We start from the raw sequence: 20,112 nt of genomic DNA on the forward strand, positions 1-20,112 counted from the left end.
TTGTACAACCTTCTCTCATACCACCCCCCTATAGCATACAGATGACGTGCTTCATTATTCCTACAACTTTTTTTCTCCTTCTCATATGGCCTAATCCCATACAATTCCTTCGAGCCTATTGGACTTTGCACTTCCTCAATTTCACCAATCTGTAGCATGTTACAATTGGGGTGGAAGACTTCATAATCCTCCATCTGCCAATGAAATAATCCATTACGAGAACTTGTCTCATCCTCAAAGCAATCTTCCAATTCGAGCACCGCTTCATCGTTGGGTTTCATGCCTTTCCTCCCTCCGTCCATACCTAACTCTCCATCCTCAGACTCAAAGTCTGAGGGTGCCAGTTCTTCACTCATCGCCTGGTTCCTCAAGTCAATGATGTGCTTCCTCCCGCCACTCTCGATCAAGAGTGTGTTTCGCTTCCAGTTATGATTCGCCCTGGCAATAATCAACCATCCCCTCCCGACGAGTGCATCGTATGCCTTCTTCTGTAACCGGATGACTACAAAGTCCAAGAAAAATTGTTCTGTCCCAATCCTTACTTTTTGTGCCATCAATGTTCCCAACAGTTGGATGTCGTGCTGGTCAGCACCTACCAAGTGGAAGGTTGGTGGCAAAAGCATCGGCTTCCCCAGACATTTCCATGTGTCTTTTGGCAGTAAATTTACTCCCGAGCCTCCATCGACAATGGTGTTTGTTAACTTCTTCCCCATTATTTCCATCTCGGCGACCGTCGGCTTCCTCCCGATGCTCACTGTCGACAACATTGGATCACTGGACTCATTCCCTTCGGCTGATGGTTTTCCCGCCAGTTCCTCCTCGTGTGGCTTACATTGTTTCTAGATGACTGTGTTGGCAATTACCATTCTAAGTTGCGACATAGTTTGAAGAAGGTCTACCACCTTGATGGGTACGGTTGTTTGAAGCACCTGCCGAACTATGTTCTTCTCTGACTCCCGCAATGACATACTTGCAGTTCCATTGGAAGTTACTTGTTCCTTCGTCAACACTTGTTATACTTCAGTTTGTTCCTTTTCCGTACCAGAGTTTGAATACATCGCCTTCTTTGTTTGTGCTCTTGTGATTGCCAAAACTACGTCCCCTTGTTCCTCCACGTCCAGCATATTAATACCCTTCTGATTAGGGCAGTTGGTGTCTTCATGGTCACCTGGTCCACACCATTTGCACAATAATTGTATGTTGTCTTTCTTGTTATGGCAGTCTCTCGCAAAGTGTCCCAATCACTACATTGCCAACACTGTATGATAGGACGTCCTCTAGAGTCGTACTGTATTTGGTTTCGCCCTCGTTGATTTCAATAACCACTTGGCGATACATTCTGTGATTTCGATGGGCTGGACTCTCCCTGTGTGAAGAGTACTTGTGTACTTCTCATCTTCACATTGTATGGGCACTCCTTGATTGAATGCCCCAACACTTGGCAAATTTCACAAAACATATTTCTAGGACAATTACCTTTCGTGTGCCCCTCCCTTTTGCACTCAATACACCACATAGTTCATTACCTTCATTGCTGGTTCCTTTCTCAGACTTCAATTCTTTCATCATTCTCAACATATCCCGTCGAAGGGCTCGTACGGTTTTGGATTCTCCGTCACTGTTATCTTTGATACTCTCATCATCATCGGTCTTCCTCTTCTCTCGGGAGGAGGTTTTATTTTCACTCTCGATGTCCATCGCTTGATTGTACGCATTGGCGTATGAGGACGGATGCACTACTTTCATCTTCTTGTGCAGTGAGGGTATCAATCCCTCTGTGAACCACCTCTTCTTCAACCCATCGGTTGGCTGGTTTTCCATCTTGTTCAACAGTTCTTTGAGCCTACGGTTGTAAGTGTGTACACTCTCATTTTTCCCTTGCTTAGTATTATAGATTTCGACCACGATCTCATTATCATCCGTCAAAAGTTTGAATTCCTCCTGGAATGTCCTCTTCAGATCACTCCATCTTGTCTTGTGCTGGGCGTTGAGGTGTGTGTACTAGTCAATGGCGACCCCCCGAAGGATGGTGGGAAATGCCTTCAACCAGTAGTCCATGTCATCTTGGCCATTTGCCTCCCAAATGGTAATGCATGTTTTGCAATGTTGTACCAGGTCCTCCGACCCGTCTCCTGTGAACTTCGACAGTTTCTGCTTCTCCTAGGTGTTCAACATTGTTTTCACTTGGAAGGTACATGTGTATTCGCCTTGTGTGCCGGACTTGGGTGGACTATTTCGACCGCTACGTTCCGGTGCTTTCCCTACACTCTCGGCCACGCAGGCGTCTTCTACACGTCCACCTTCAACGTCCCCAACACTTCGAGTACTTCCAGGTGTGTCGAACCTGAGTGAATTGTTCCAACCGCTACGTTCTGGTGCTTTCCTTGCACTCCCAGACACGCGCGCCTCCTCTACACGTCCAACTCCAGCATGCCAACACTCCGAGTACTTCCAGGCTTCGACTCGTCTCTGTGCTCGCTCCGGCCGAGGATCGACAGATCACCTAATTGCTTGGTCTTGACCACCCTATGGCCTCTTCTCACCTTTGATGGGATCTACGGACATGAATCACTCAAGGCTGACCCGATTTCTTTTAAGGCAACGACGCCAAAATGTTTACCGCTACAACTGGTAAATTAAATATAGGAAATGATAATGTACATGACAATGCATACCAGACACGGCAGTAAAATATATCTTTATTCGCACATTCAATTATTATAGAGAAGAGACCAAAGATGGTCGGCCAAAGATTACAATAGATCCGACAATACCGTCCCACTTCCTTGACAGTACATGACATATTTAAAGGACCCGACGGTTGCCGACAGGTACACAACTGTCAACCAACCGACATATAACTACCCGAGACTGACAACCCACTCAATACAATTAATTAATACCTTGTCGGATAACAAATATTATCAAACATAACAATAGGCAATTTATGCTAACAACAAAGGCCAAAGGGGTGTTGAAACTAAAACAACAAATCACACTTTTTTTATTGAAAGGGTCGAATTTCATGTTAGGTGAGTTAGGTGTTCAAAGTCAAAACAAATCGAGCATTTTTAACAAAATGGCATAAGTTTTGAAAGGCAAGACATTTTAACTTAAAAGAAAATCACATTTTTGCCAAAGTGCTGAGTTTAAAAGGATACAAAGACGAAATAATGAAATTCGGCCTTTTCTCGTATTTTGCGAGAAAGGCAAACCAAACCACAAATCGCAGAAAAAAAAAAAATCGCCCATTTAGGCCAAAATGACCGAGTTTCATTCAAAGGAGAGGCGTCTAGATAAAATCGCACCATTTCAATAAAGTGTGCGAATGTCATAAGCAAGGTAAAAATCGCCCATTTTAGGCTAAATGGCCGAAGTTGGGTGGGCAAAGTAAAACAAAACAGGGAGAGTCACACAGTCCATTTGAAAACCCCTAAATTTGCACAGGGCCCGAATTTAGAAGGGGATGTCAAAGTGGAAGTCTGCAATTTGTGGGTCTTGCAGTGAGGTCGCTTAACCTAAGATCGCAGAAGTTCAAAATCGCTCATTTCAGGTTATACGCCCGAGTTTTGTATTGGGCAAAAGGGTGGAAATGAAAGGGTCGATTGTTTAAAGAACACGATATCAAGCCAAAATGTCACATTTTCAGACGAGGCCTGAATTTCATCTGTTATAGGGGCGTTGAAAAGGCAAGAACTTCGCCCATTTCCATCAAAAGTGCCAAGTTTCGACTTACCAAAATGAGGGGCATTTAAAGAGTTTGGTGTCTAGGAGAAAATCGCGGTTTTCTGTCCGGAAATCTCTCATCTGCATTCAAAACGCCAAGTTTCAAGAGCATTTGTATCAAGCAAACAAATTAGTGGTTCCTAGGTATGTTTAAAGATTTCAAATTCTTCATTTGATATCATGTTGTTAACTGGAGTTAGTATGCAAAGCAAATTCAAGTTCGTTCTAAAGTTTAACCCTAGGCAACAATCATCAACAGTTAAACAACCATTTGCGAAATTCGGCCCTCTAGCCAAAAATTTGAAACTTAGGCAAATTTAGGGATATTGGTCTAAAAACTGCAAAACATAAAATCATTTCTTTCAAACGCACTCAAAACATTCAGGGCAAATAAGCTTAAAACTAAACGCTTTTAAAAAGCATAAATGTTTGCAATTTTTCACATCAGCAACAAATGAAGCAATAAAATTTTAAACTTGCTCAAAATCAAACCAACCAAAATTTTCAGATCCAAAACGCATTCAATCTCCATCCCTAAAATGCAAGTCGTTCAAATGGCATGTTTTACCGTATTTTCAAATTCTGATTATCTCGTTCTTCAACAACTTTAGTACTAACGCCATCTTCTGGCACTGCTAACCCACGTTTTTCACCTTATCTCGTCTCGTAATTCGTGTCCTAATGTGCAGGATAGATGCCTAATCAAGTGGCAGAATCTTCCAAGGCACTTGACGCACCAGGGACATCACAGACATCCAAATCCGACATTCCCCTCAAGCTTGAAAAGATGAAGTATTAGTATCAAGGGGTGATAAAAGAGTCGAAGGTCCAGAGCAATTGGGAGAATGTTGGAGATACAAATTTCGGGCATGTAGACATTCAAAACTTCAAAGAGAGGGTATATGCTCCAAATGCATACGAAAAGCCCAAGCTGATGCTAGAAAGCAGCATTGCACAGGCTACAAGTTTCCCACCAGCAATTCAGAATTATGAGCTTGTGGTTGAGGCCGCAAAGCACTATCGGCCGACAAGCAGGGTGGTAGTTGCAAATGGAATGGTGATGGCTGATTTCACTCCATCGGAGAAGCATTTGACATCTCGCTTCCTGAAGGCGCCAATGCGGTAACCATAGATGAGGCCCAACTCGCTTTTGATATGAATCCCAATAAGTGCAAGTTACTAGTAAACGAAGAATGGTTCAAAATAAGAAGAGCCTTGAGCACTAGGATCAACAAAAAGACCTATAGAAGCAAGTTCGTTGAGGAATACGGGGACATGGTCACAGTGCTTAGCCGAGTCATGGGGCTCCCCCACTCTAACCTATTTGAGTGGATGTTTTGTTTCAAGGAGCGGGTCTTCATTGGAAAGGCTAAGTTTGATTGAGCTCAGATCATAAGCGACAACATCCATGCACAGCTGGTCAAGCTCGCAAAAAGAAATACTTCACCATGACTTCCTACTTGGTTTACACGTTTTCTAGACATCAGCAGCTGCCAGGGTTGATCCGAACAAGAGAAATTGGGAATGGACCGAATCAGGTGAAGGTAAACGATTGATACCCTCAGCTGTATTATTACAACATAGCTCAGAGGGAGAAAAACATCGCTTATGCAATCAGCCAATATGAGCGCATGAATGATGCATTCACAATGCGCATGGTCTGAATGATGTTGTAATGTCCCTTCTACAATTATTAGTCCTTAAGAGACAAATACTCCAAATTCTTAACTCACTAAAGATTATAATATCGAATTATAACATCAATTATATAATCAATAGTATAAATCAATTAATGTCACTTGCTTTTTCTATTATAATCAATATAAATGAATGCTAAGTGAATAATATGTCCTTAAACTTTCCCTTTCACCTATATTGATAAGGGATACAAATTGAATGTCTAATGTGGCAATATAACTATGCAATGAGATATAATGGTATTGCTTATAGCAATACGAATTGCTGTCTCTGGTGTAACTCTTATCATAATGACTGATCCTTAATTATCGCTTATACAAATATAGTTGCTGTTTCTAATGCAATCTTTCAATCCATGCAATCAATTCTGCTTATTGCTTATAGCAATAATTGTTGTATCTGATATGCTGATATATTTACGCAATTCTGAAATGCTGCGATGTCTGATATAGGCGACAATGCTTGCAACATAGGGGTTGTCTCTGATATGAAACGATTTATTTGTGCTCCCGATAATGTGCCTACGGCAATGGCTCTTTAAGAGCGATCCAAACTGGATTATAAACAAAATATCCAATTCCCCCCCCCTCGAGGGAGAAATGATTGTAATTATATATTTGCATAATCGGTTGGATGTGTCTCTTGGATTAGCACATGTTCGCTTGTTGATCATAATCGCACCTCTTCAACACAATAACCGATTGTTATTGTTTAGTTAGAAAAATCCCCTTGTTATCGGTTTGGTTCTCCCTTGAACATAAGTGATATTATTGTTAAGTAGAAATCGATGACAATGAATAGCACTAATATGATCGGATCCTCCTTTGGCAAAGATGTATGCCTTAATCAAACTATGGATCTCTCATCTGATTATATATTGAATACACAGCTCCATGAGTTTAAAGTCATCGGCATCCTCATATATATATGGGACTGTAGATAAATATCTTCAATCTGGTTTGATGTCTTCATATATCGATTATATTATTTGTTCTTTCTTCAACCCATTCCAAGCTGATCACAATTCAGTGATACAGATTTGTAATACATAAATATGGAATATGAGATATCTGATTACATGTTTGTCAATCCTGGTTATACAATCCATCCGTAGATGATCTGCTAATGACCTTATCTTTTTATGCACTGATCCTTTGGGATTCATACATCAAATTGTATGATTGTGAGCAGGTGAGCGGATGATTGTAGTCCTCATGTTTGGCGGATGTGTGTCTTTTAGATTCATCTTATGTTCCATAGATGCTTGCAAGTCTTTATACTACGATGCTAACTATTTTATGGTAGGTGTATGAAGGTCCATCAACGAAGCTCTTCCCATTGGAGGTCTGACTACTACTTATCTTTTCATGAATCATTGGTAATGTTATTCTATCATCTTCTTGCCTTTGTTTTGAGGAATAAGAAAACTAATGTTATGGGAACTGTCTTATTTATAAGACTTCACAGTTTCTAATCTTTATTCCTAAACTATAACTACTTAGAGATTCAGGACTGCCACTCCAGAACACAAACTTATTAAATGTTATCTGTTTACACTACGATGGGGACATCGCATGGTCCTTCAGTCCCCAAAACTCGTCCCCCTGTCTCCTCGTGATTAATTACATAATAAATGATAATTTATTATTATGATGAAGAATCACAAAAACTAGTATTAATTACATCACCAGGATGTGGGGTTATGACAACCCTCTCACTTTAGAGGAAAAATCGTGTAAGTCTCATAAATGAGACGATTTTCCAATATTATTAAATGTTAATTAATAAATGTTATAATTATCGTATTTATTTAATCACAATAATTTAATGTCCAAAGAGGGGTTATGACAGATGCAAGGAGGATTGCATATAAGGTTGTCAAATCAGGCTAATGCACTGATATGGAATTATGGAGCATGATTCATTTAGTTCCCTCGTTTCTCCTATATCAGAATTTCAGGCTTCGAGGAAACTCCATTCTGACTTCCCCGTTATCCGTCAGATAGAATAGTCCTCTTAGAAGTTGCAAGACAAGCAGACCCAGCTGGACACATACTCAGAGAGAAGAAGCAATCAGGATCCAGTCATAGCGAAAAATGGTTGATTTTAGTGATCAGATTTAGATATAACTCAGAAATAACACAAAGCAATCACACAAAAGAGACAAGACACCAAGAATGCCCTGGGAAAACCTCCCTCTTGGAGGAAAAACCCAGCATCAACTCCAGATCAAAACCTTTTTCATTAATTAGCAGATTACACTTATCTGATCAATGACAGATGCACAGTCATCTAGCTTGTCCCAATGCCGATGTGCAGATCAAAATCAATCAGCAACTGAATCTAATTCAGTGCGAGGTTTGTATGAGGATATCGCTTAGATCATAACTCTATTTCGCACAAGGTGGTGAGCCCGGTTTGTGGTAGATATTCACAATATATATTGCCCAGCTAAGTTCACACAGGTTGTCAACAATGAAGAATACCATTTGCAGTTCGAATGCATGCAAGTTCGCTCAGCAGAATAGAGTAATTCACTGTGTAGACTCCGAAATAGCAATCTTAATGTATTCGCTATATAGACTCCAAAGTAGCAATTTGCTGTGTAGACTGAAGCTGAATTCGCATGATAATGGAATGCTTATATTTTGAATGTGTAGATCGAGTCTTGTTATATACAAGACTCAATGAGTTGGCTGGGCCTATAAGGCCGACTTATAAATATTATCTTTTATTTTATTTCCTTGCTTTTGGCACCACCTTTTAATTTACAAATTGGGGCCACACTTTACATAACATTGACTTGGGGCCCAATTTAAAATTACAATAGCTAATCGCTCACATATTACTTAAATTTTAACTGCCGAAGGCAACATTAAAATTTAGCATAGTAGAATCTGATACTAACTAGATATTTCAACAAAAATGATGTGTACTTCAAAAACTTTGTGCATGGCGAGGAATCCTTCGACGAAATAGCATCATACTGCCTACAAGAACACCTCCCCGAGAAGTACTTCGACCCCGTTGGATTAGGGAAGAAGGCTTATGGTAGGCATTACAGAGGTAAAGCATCCATAGAGGACTACTGGACTAACTGCCTAGACGACTTTGAGGTCCGCCAACGAGAATACTCAAGGTTAAGTATTCAGCAAATGAGAATTTTGAGTACCGCTGGGTCCCGGATCAGATAGTTGATTATGGGGATTGCTTGTAGACCCAGAATTATGAGGCAATCAAAGACCTCCCACCATCCATTAACTAGGCCCAGGACCCGATCACAAATTTGGAAGACATAATGGAAGGTCCCAAGAGATATACAAGTAGCTGGCTATACCAGCAGATAGAGAGGCTAACCCATGAGGGGACCCAGTTCACATTTCATCTGATAGGCGGTCTTGATTCCCAGTCTTCAGAAGGCGAGGAAGCGTCAAGTGTGCTAAGGGAGGAAGAAGTTGAAAAGCCTAAGAAGAAAAGAAAGAAAGCAAAGGCCATCAAGGGAACCCGAACATCAAAGAGGACAAAGACGAACCCCAATTAATCACTCGAAACCCATGTGCGGGAAAAGATCCCAATAAGAAGGCCAGAGGTCGCCACTTCATCTAAGGACCCCAACTCAGACGATGAAGTAGTTGAGCTTGATCATTTACCTACCCCACCTCCGTAGAATGATCCAGTTGCCGCAGAGGCAAATGAGACACTAAAGACAGATGATCCGCAGCAGCCCAATGAGCAAGAAACAAAGATGTGGATCATAAAATTGGATGGGCCTAAAAATCAGGTCGAGGAGGGGGAGATTAGGCCAAGTGAGGAGACTAGCAGGCAAGAGCACACGCAGGAAGGCAGGTGTGAGAAGCATAAACAACAAGAAGGCAGACATGAGGCGCAACAAGAAGAAGGTGACACAAGGGATAACACCACAGTTGAAGGAGAAAAGGAAGAAGATAGAACTGAAGAACCCCACGAGATTGAGGAGCAACCTCCATTAGAAGCTACTCAACAGTCTCTTAGTGAGGTTGCAAAATACTCAACTGTGAGTAAAGGACGAGATATAGCGCCCAATCCACCTTCTACGTCTGATCAACCATGGATAGGTAGTGAGTCCACTGAGGCGTCCAAAGAACAAGGTGGGGAGTTGGTAGTCACATCAGGACAAACCATCCCTCACAATTGGTTAATACCCTGAGCCTAGCGAAATGCAGTTGTCAAGCCACCAATCAACCTGGAGGACATATTTTCTCGGATAGGGGAATCTCAAGCCAAAGGAAAGAAGAAGCTGAGAACCTATTCCAGGATCACCAAAGATGAGTAGAGAAATCGAACGATCCATATTGCTGCCCCACCTAAGTATAAACCAGCAGAATCGATCACCTTGCTTGATTATAGCATCACATCTATCCCATTGGGGAAGGCCACCACAGAACAGGAAAGGGAAGAGTTCAAAGACTTTGTACAAAACATTCTTCGACAGTTAGATGAGATGACCACTGAACGCAATATGTATCGAGCTCGTGCCGAGCAAGCTGGGGGATACATAGACCACTTGCTAAGGCCGCTGCAACATATTGCTAGATCTCACATTCCTCCATTGGCATTGGCACAGAAAACTACAACTGAGTTTGAGGGAGTGCGCGACATAGCTAAGGCAGTTAGAGAATGGATCAAGAACGTCAAGGCAAGAGGAAGGCAACTTATCAGGGATGCAGTCAACATGGCAATCAATCTACAATCAACCCACGTAAGGATGTTGGAGGTCGAGAAAGAGTATGTCAAATTTCAGGAAACGATTGGTATAGCTCTACCCATCTTGAAAGCCTTATTCAAGACTCACGCCCGGATTCCCACGCTACAAGCAATCCTGGATCCCTATAATATCAACAATTTTAAAGAATGGTACTGGATTATTAGCACATAGATTGACATGACAAGCACCATCAACAAACTGCAGGAGGAAAGCGAGGAAGCTTTGTCTGATGTCAAGAGTTCCAGCGAAACTGTCCTCAAGGCGTTGATCACCAATTGGAATGATAACATGGAGTTGAGCAATATGATATCGTGCTGGAATGCCAGGTTAAAAATTGATAAAATCACATACTCCACGACTGACATAGAATTTGTCAGCAGGCTGCAAATGGAGGTCTTGCGTTATGAAACTTATCAAGTAGAATGGTGTGGGCAGTTGAGAGTTGTGGACAGCAATCGAATGGGCATCTAGTTCAAAATGCATAATCCTCCCATTCCTCCTAGTAAGGAATTGTTTCCTGTCTGCGCAAAGTTTCAAGAATATGTTCGGGCGAAGCGCACATCAAACCGGGATATCTGGAAAGATCATTTGGATGGAGAAAGTGACTTTTTGGAGAAAGAATCCACCTTGAGATCATAACAGACACTTTTCCAGAATTAGTTATTTCTTCCCACCATTAAAGTGCTTTTGCAAATTTTGAGCCCCTTGCAGGTGCACTTTTGGGGGGGCAGCTTTATGATAGGTAGTTATTAGTTAGTCGGTAGTTGGTAAGGAGATATTTTTCCTATTAAATAGGTATGGGTAGCCACTTCTTGGAAGATGAATCTGGGCCACTTGTATGATTAAATCTAGGCCATTCATCCAATTTTGGAAACCTATATAAAGGGATTGGAGTTCTCTTGTTTTTGTACGTTCTAGAATTGTTGCTTGAACTCTGCCAAAATTTATACAAAGTTAATGGAAGTTAAAGCTATTATAATTTTATGTGAGTGCATGGTCTCCTTCACCACTTGATTTTATGCTATGTATTTTGTTTTCATATAATGTATTCAGGTTAATATTTGATAGAAGTCTTTAAGTTCATACCATTAAGGACTGACTGATTGTCATTCCCTCTGTATGGTTAGTCTGAACTCGTATATATGCTTAGTTCGGTTATTAAATGTTGAATGAATGGATGTAAAAGCTCTGTATTCATGTTTAATAGCTTGAAAATCTAGTTTCCCTTGAAGATTGCATCAAATTTTACATAGTTGTGCTATATTAGCTGTCAAAGTTAAATCTGGTTCTTTCAAAGGTTTCTGTCTATTCACCTGAATATGTTGTTTTAGATAAATTAGTTAGTTTCTCTCTTCTTCTATTCCTCCTTTTTCCTTTTTTTTTAAATCTGAAAGTTGAAGTCATAAACAACATCATGACAAAGAATAATTTGATGAAGTTAAGACTGTAGAGATTTAGGGAACTTGTGAAACCAAAGCTGATTTTATCTAACCACGTATGTCCCCTTGTGTTTCCAGCAAAACACATTAAATCACTGAGCTATCCCGCAGTCATGACCTGACGATTGGAACCTTGCGGTTGTCCCTGTTGATCAATTAGAACAACATTAGGGATTCCTTATTCAAGAGAGGATAGAACACTCAGCCAGAATATTATATTCTTCGTTGACTGGAGAGAGTTGTTGATCCGACTTTAGCCACGTCAACAAATACAAATGTCAAAAGTCAACTGCTTAAAGTAAGAACAAAGAATGAGTTCGGGCTTCAGTGATATGAAATGAAGTTTGGTTGCATTTTTTTCAGATATTTCACCTCCTTCCCAGCCCGAAAGAAGTACCGAAGCTAGCACTCAAAATGTAAGTCAAAACAAGTGATAAGCTCGGGCTCCCTTTCAATGAATGGAGTTTGTCATCGGGCCTTTCAAACCCGAAGAAAACACCAAAAGGTGATTTAGGATCAAACAAAAAAAAACGTTCGAATCTTTTTCACGTCTTGATACTATGTTTGAAAACCCCGAACATGCTAGGCAATAAAGACGCAAGTCGAATCAAGTTAAAGTTCGGCAAAATGAAGAATACCGAAAAAATTCCAAGTTTTTTAAAAGTCAAAGCAAGCAAAATGAAGGTCGAAGCTCTCCTAATACCGATAATCAGACAAAACTTAGAGTTTCATTGTTTAAACAGTCAAAACGAAAATAAGTTTGGCTTTTCAAAACGCAAGAACAAAATACGAAGTGTGTTTGTTTCGAACCCCTTCCAAGCTCGAAGTGAATGTTGAGAAGTGTCAAAAAGTTTTTTTTAATGCCAAAACACTTAAATTTCACAATCCAAGTCCATCGAAGAGGCTCTAAAATAATGATTTCGACTCTTGCTTTAGCCGAAAGAAATACCGAAGTTTCACTTTGGAATGAAGAGGGGTTAAAACTTTTTAAAAACAAAATAAAGTTCGCTAGGGATAACGCGTTTCTACGTTTTTCACACTTGCCAACAACATAGAAAGCACTGAAAGTGTTAGCCAGATAGAGTTGTAGCGATACGCGACTTTAGACACGTCAACAAAATTGGCGCTAGAAGGAGGGCTGGTATGATGAATGTCTAAACAGCTAAACCCAGATCATATCAATCTATATTTGCGAGGAGTAACCTTATAGCTTTTTTACCCTCCTCCGCGCTCAATAGAATTGGCGCTAGAAGGAGGGCTGGTATGATGAATGTCTAAACAGCTAAACCCAGATCATATCAATCTATATTTGCGAGGAGTAACCTTATAGCTGAATGTTTAAACAGCTTAACCCAGATCATATCAGCCTATATTTGCGAGGAGTAACCTTATAGCTTTTTTACCCTCCTCCACGCTCAACAGAATTGGCGCTAGAAGGAGGGCCAAGCTGGATAGAATCGGATCCTTCTCTCCAAAAAGGTTCGAAAGGGTTCTAAGATCCACCCCCAAACGAGAAAGGTTTGCTAGATTTCAGTTCTACAAGCGTAAAAACTACCGCAAGGTTGCAGAACCAAACGAACCCGATTCATCAAACCAGCAATTTGTTGTCCCAGTGCCAGTTGTTACCGCTCCGACAGCCCCTCTAATTCCACCAATTCCGCCACAAATGGCCCAAAATCAACCTGCTCCAAATGGCGCGACTTGGTTGGTTGACAATTCGTCCCCATTAGTCTTCACAAATTACCATGATATGCCTAAAAGCCCCGATAAGTTATGTTCTGTATTTCATCCAAATGACTTAAACAGAACTGTGGAGGAACATATAAAGATATTTGAGGACGCTCTCCGCAACAGGCAGATTGAATATGCAAATGTTGCATGTAGGCTTTTCCCTTACTCCTTAGGGGAAGACGCCTTTTATTGGTTTATTCATCTACGAGTATCTTCTATTGACTCTTGGGAAGGGTTGTAAACAACCTTCACCAGCAAATATGGGATCCCCATCACGCCTACGGAGTTATAAAGACAGTTCGTAGAAGTAAAAAGGCAGGAACATGAACCGATCAGCTCCTTTAACAACAGGTTCCACAAGGCCTTTACCCAGTTGCAAGATCCTTATGTGGTGAGTGACGCTTCAGCAAGGGAAATTTGTTAATCAACCCTGGATTACCTAACCACAATGTTTGTCTGACAATCGCAGCCTACCCCAGCCACATTAACCGAATCTTATGCCAAGGCCATGGAGATCAATAAAAACTTGGGCCAGAGTGTTGCGGGACCCTTACTTCAACTAGGACCGCCTGCTATGCCACACTAAATTCAGTGAATCAATCAAGCTTTATCTCACCACGTTCCTATCATGAATCAAATCACGCAACCAACATATCTGCCCTCGCAGCCTGCAAACCGATTGGTGCTCCACCCTGAACCACCCATATCTCAAATACCTCCTAGTCAGCCTGTTTATCTGCAAAAAACTGCAATATCTACCAGGATGTAGGAGGAGAAAGATGAAGTGTGTGAGTTAACTGACCAAATGAGGAAGCTCTCTTCTAAGGTCACTTATTTGCGCAACAAGAATAATTAGTTGCAGAATAACCAGAGAAACCAGCATCAAGTCCAACACCAAAATCAGTACCCAAATCAGAACTATAAGAGGCCAAATAGGACATGGAATAACCGTGCTAACAATGGTAGAGTTCCTATGCCCTTAGACAACCCGCGTGCATCTGAAAACAGGCCAACAGACAAGGTATTTCTAGTAGAGGCTGCTCTATCCAATTGGTGCAGGCTGCATAACACCAACCAGCACTTGGATTACAGTGCGATAAATTCCAGGTGGCAGCCAACATATTTCAGCGGGAAGTTGAAAATACAGTGTCTCAATCTACACCTCCCCCTACGGGATATGAGATAGTTTCGTCACCTAGGTATGATACAACCTTGGTTCTGGAAACTTACATTCCTCCCTTTTTCGTCCCCAATCAGGATGAAAGTGAAGTAGTAGACCCAAGTCAGCCCGTAGAGGTGAATGCCTTCCAGCGCTACCAACGGGGCAACCGTGGGTATTACAACAACAACAACAATCAGAACAACAACAGTTGGCTCGTTTACCACATCCACCCCTCCAAACGACATCCAAGTCCCTCCGGACCAGAATGCAAGTAATAAAATAGGGTACCCGAGGGTGCCGCAGCAATATGTAAACCAAGGCCCACCTTAGAAAGCACAGGCTCCCCTTAAAGCGCAGGCCTTCCCAAACGTGCAAGTTGTTGTCCGCAACCAGAATACGAGGCCTCAACCATCTTAAGCAGATCAGCTCTCCGATAAGTCAGAAATCAATAGGCCAGGCCAATTGGTTGCAGAAGAGTTCACGAAGGTCAAAGTTAGCCTGTCGCTTGCGAAACTAATGAAGGTTGTTGAGGTAAGAGATGCAGTATTTGGCAGCCTTAGGGAAGGTTCGCCTATCATATAAAAAAGGGCGATGAGAACTCAGGACAGAAAGCTCCACCAAAGCAACCTGTGAAAATCAACAATGAAACAAGAGAAAGAGGACCAACGAATGCTAGAGGTGTGACAGTGAACTATGTGGCACAAGTGGAATTGCCAATCGATTAGTCCATGGGGACTGGTTTTGAAGTCAGAGCTCAAGGAAAGGCTCAAGTTAGTCCAATGGCTAAAAACGATATAACCTTGATAGAGCCTACCATTAATCTGTTTACAGAAAAGCTGAAACCCCCACGTTTCTTGTTGACGCTTCGGATTTTTGGTAAAAACCTACATAATTGCCTTATAGATTCAAGAGCTTCAGCTAATGTTATGCCTCTATCTGTATGCAATGCTTAAGGCCTAACCCCCACTAAGACCAACACGAAAGTAACACAATTAGACAAATTTGAAGTAAGTGTGGTGGGTGAATTAAACAATATCCATATGCAGTTGGCAGCGGATCCGCGCATCCAAATGTACAATGACATCCAAGTGGTGGACATTCCTAGGGCATATGGTATGCTCCTAAGCAGAGATTGGACCCACATCCTTAAAAGATGGCTGCACTCAAGCTTTACCTACATGTGGATGCCATGGAGGGGAGTAGCAAACCAAATCCAAATCGAGTCTAAACCCTGGTTTAAGCTGATGATTACGGAATATAATCAGACTAATGAAACTCTCTTTTTGGAAACAGATATGGGAACCTACAGACCTGATATCAACCCAACCAATGAAGTTTTATTGGTTCAATGTTCGAGATCAGTCCCAAGTTTAGAGAAAATCACGAAGGAAGCTAAAACGCAAAATGAGCCTGATGATGTTCTATCATCAATAAGAGAAAATGAGTTGTTCAGCAACTTTAGAGACGTTTTCTACAAATGTGCAGAACAATCGCAACACTTCAATCGCGGAATTTCCACTGAAGACCTGCTTCTACCTAATTGGGGCAGAGTTCATAATGTCGCCCATTCTGAAGTTACATGCTCGTTGTGCAAAACAACATTGAATCAAGTGTGCCAAAGACACCCGGAGGTACTAAGAACTAATGTGTCGAGACAAGAATGCGCTGCTCCACCTAAAGGCCTTGAAAAAGAGATCCCCTGACATTAAAGGGATGAGCCGCATAAACTAGAAACTCAAGCCTGCAATATGGGGGATCCGAATCAGGCTTAGATGTTAAGGTTTGATGGTTCAAAATCCAAGCGAGGAGCTGGGGTAGGAATAGAATTGATAAGCCCCAATGGCAAAACTTATTTGGCCGCCTAAAGATTACAATTCCATTGCACTAACAATGTAGCAAAGTATGAATCTTTGATTCATGGGCTGTTGTTGGCCATTAAAAAGGGAGCACAGATACGTACTGCTTTGGAGATTCCAAAGTAGTGGTCAAACAAGTTAAGAGACAGTACACATGCCATGACAAAAGGTTAAATTGTTATCACAACCATGTTTGGGACATAATAGAAAGTTTTGATGCCTTCAACATCAAGACTATTTTCCGATCACAAAATCAGGTTGCTAATTCATTGGCACAAGCTGCAAGCTCCTTAGAACCACTGTCAATGCAGAGTTTAAAGAAGTTCACGGTTGAGTTGACGTCAGTCCCTTCTATTCCGGATAATGTGACCAATTTTCAAGTGTTTGATGATGACAGGCACATTATCGACTTCATCACAAGTTTAGATGTACTCGCGGCACAAATTATTGACGAAGAAGAACCTCAAGAGGCTGAAATCGACATCGAAGGTGTCCTAAATCTCAAAACGAACACTATTCCTAGGGGGATGGTGAAACTTGATAGGATCTTTGATTGGGATCAGCTCAAGTCTTGTAGGGAAGGTGATTCCGAAGGAGGCATCTGTGACAAGATCAACATTGGCACGATAGATAATCAGAAGAATGTGTTGATTGGAAAACTATGCACAACCCAAGAAAGGGACGAAATTCTCAAAAACGTGAGAGAATTTTCAGATATCATTGCTTGGGGGTATGAGGACTTGAAAACTATACGCACACTATACCACTCTGGCCGGAATCAAAACCATTTAGGCAAAGGCAGCGACCAGTAAATGCTCTTTTGGAGCCTCTAATTTATTAGGAAGTGAAGAAGTTACTGGCTGCCCGCATTATCTTTCCAATAAGGCATTCTACCTAGGTGGCCAACCTTGTCCCTGTAAAGAAAAAGAACGGTGAAATCCGATTGTGCGTAGACTTCCGCAATTTGAATAGGGCATCGGAAAAAGATAACTACCCACTACCCTCATTGGATGAGGTATTGCAGATGGTCAATGGATCCCAAATGATGTCATTCCTAGAAAGGTATTCTGGATACAACCAAGTAATGGTTGAGTATGAAGACGGAATGAAGACTGCATTCATCAAGTGGGGAGTGTTTGCTTACAGACGAATGCCTTCTGGTTTGATTAACAGAGGGGCAAGATTTCCACGCGCCATGGACATTGCTTTCAAGGACCTGGTAGGTAAGCGCATAATCATCTACATGGATGATTTAACTGTGTTTTCTAAAAAGAGAGAAGATCATGTGAATAATCTGAGAAAAGTTTTTCAGCGATGCCGGCAATTTGGGGTTTCTCCAAAACCCAAGAAGTGCATGTTCGGAGTGACTAAAGGAAAGCTACTCGGACATGTAATCTCACATAAAGGGATTTCAATTGACCCCGATAGAATCAAAGCCATATTGATGATCAACCCTCTCGCGAGCAAGAAAGAGTTGAAATCATATTTCGGGAAGATAAATTTTGTTAGAAAATTTATAATTGGATTTGCTGAGATAGTTCGCCCCCTCAATGACATGCTCAAGAAGGATGCCAAGATAGAATGGACCCCAATGACCAAAAGAGCTTTTGAAATAATAAAACAAGCTATCGTCCAGGCACCAATTTTGGTAAGCCCGAATTATCTACGACCATTCTACATCTATTCTTTTGCTTCCTCAGAGACGAAAATGAAATAGTAGCCGAAATCTATGGCACAAACCAAAACAAGAACGAGACAGTCTGAGCCTATAGTCGGTGGCTCAACGAACTGTTGGGGAAAATGGAGAGTCAACCAGTGGATGGGTTGAAAAAGAGATGGCTCGTGGAGGGACTGAAACACTCCCTCCGGAAGAAGATGAAAATTGTTCCACCAACCTCGTACGAAGATGCATTTAATAGAGCGATGGATCTCGAGAGTGAGACCAAGACATCCAAGAAGAAAAAGAAGAAGGATAGCTCGTCCGAGGATGATGACTCTTCCGAGGGAAGCAGCAGCGATGACGAGTCTCGCAAAAAGGTGCAAGCGCTCTAGAAAGATATGGAGCAAATGAGGAGAGAATTTAAAGCAATGAGAAGCATGGGTCGGACTGAAGGGGATGTATGGTGCACGAAGTGCAAAGAGGAAGGACATACGAAGGGTACTTGTCCGAAGAAGGCCTTTTGTGAGATTTGCCAAGTGATGGGACACTCCATCAAGGAGTGCCCATACAACATGAAAACACGAAACCAACAAGTATTGCTTACGCAGGAACAACCAACTACATCGGGCGGTACCGGCAGCTCCCAGGCGAACAACAATGCAACATCGGGAGGCTACCGAGATAACCGATGGGGAGGACGAAACAACAATAACAACAATAACAATACAAGGAGCCGGATCCAATACGACTCCAAAGGCCGACTGATGATGCAATGCAAAGTGTGCAACTAGTGGGGGCACTTCGCCCGAGACTGCCCCAAGGGAGACGCCACACAATATTTGTGCAAATGGTGCGAACCGGGAGACCACGAAGACGCTACCTGCCCGAAGTCCGGCGTCAACTTGCTCAATATCGAGGAAACCAAAGAAGAGGAAGTGCTGGCCGTAACCCACGCCCAAGCCAGACAAGCAATGTGCCCAGATCCGGAGACGGAGAAGTGAAGGGTACGGGAAGCACGGGAAGAAATTGAGAAAGAGATACGAGAGGGGGCGAAGGCGAAGGGTACGGCGGGTACTTCCAGCCGACCGGAGGCGGAGGAGGCTATACTAAATCAAATTTTAAAACTAGAGGTGCCTGTGAAGGTTCACGACCTCCTCTAGACGATGCCTCAATTACGAATGGCGTTGCTGATAGACTTTCATGCTTTTGATGAAGAGCAATATGAAAAGTCAGATAGACTTTCATGCTTTTGACGAAGAGCAATATGAAAAGTATTAAATATTGATTGTAATTTTCATTGTATATTGACATTTGATAGGTCATTCAACTATGAATTTGTAAGTACTTTCATTTTTGCGAATTATAAGGTATTCAAATATTTTTTTATTGGCATTTTTTTGTTTAATACATGTCAAGTAAACTTTTTAACGTGATCGGTGATGCTGGCACAACACGCCCTTTGGCTCCACATGAAAAGATTTTGACCTAGAGCTATGAAGCGGTGAGGTCACAAATAGGGGACCTCATCCCCATTTAACAAACAAAGGCTCAAACCAGCAAGCACACTGGATCAACAAAGGCACAAACCTTGCAATCGCAATGGCATATCGGGGGTTTGAACCTTGGTGGTCACAACAACACCACCAACATTTAACCAACAAACTATGGGAAGAACCCCTTTTATTGGCAATTATGAATACCACTGTTTTATAGTATATAATTTTATATATACATACACACACACATATATACAAATACATATACATATATTCCCATACCTGAACCCAAGGGGAAAAAAGTGTTCTACCATCATACTAGGTTCCAATACTCGTACCCACATGCATACCAGAATCGGTAACTTAGGGGATATTGTGTGTTGTAACCCTACCTCATAAGTATTCATTTATCTTGAGCTATATTGGATATAAAAGTAACTCATGTTATGCAATCTTGGCTATCTTTTTGCATATTTTCTGTTATTATATGTTGAAATATATATCTTTAAAAATGCAACATTGATCCAACAAGATAACAATTTCAATGAGCAAAATTTCATTACATACAAATATAGCTATTGCATACTAAATAGAGGTAGC

The 20,112-nt window shown here is 41.5% G+C and overlaps 1 protein-coding gene across 2 annotated transcripts in view; it reads right to left on the reverse strand.

Moving 5' to 3' along the window:
• LOC131070423 (preprotein translocase subunit SCY2, chloroplastic) overlaps nucleotides 1-20,112 on the reverse strand; it is a 241,574-nt gene that overhangs the window by 51,610 nt on the left and 169,852 nt on the right. The window lies entirely within an intron of this gene.

The sequence above is a fragment of the Cryptomeria japonica genome, chromosome 3, assembly GCF_030272615.1.
Source record: "Cryptomeria japonica chromosome 3, Sugi_1.0, whole genome shotgun sequence".
In the NCBI taxonomy this organism is placed as follows: domain Eukaryota; kingdom Viridiplantae; phylum Streptophyta; class Pinopsida; order Cupressales; family Cupressaceae; genus Cryptomeria; species Cryptomeria japonica.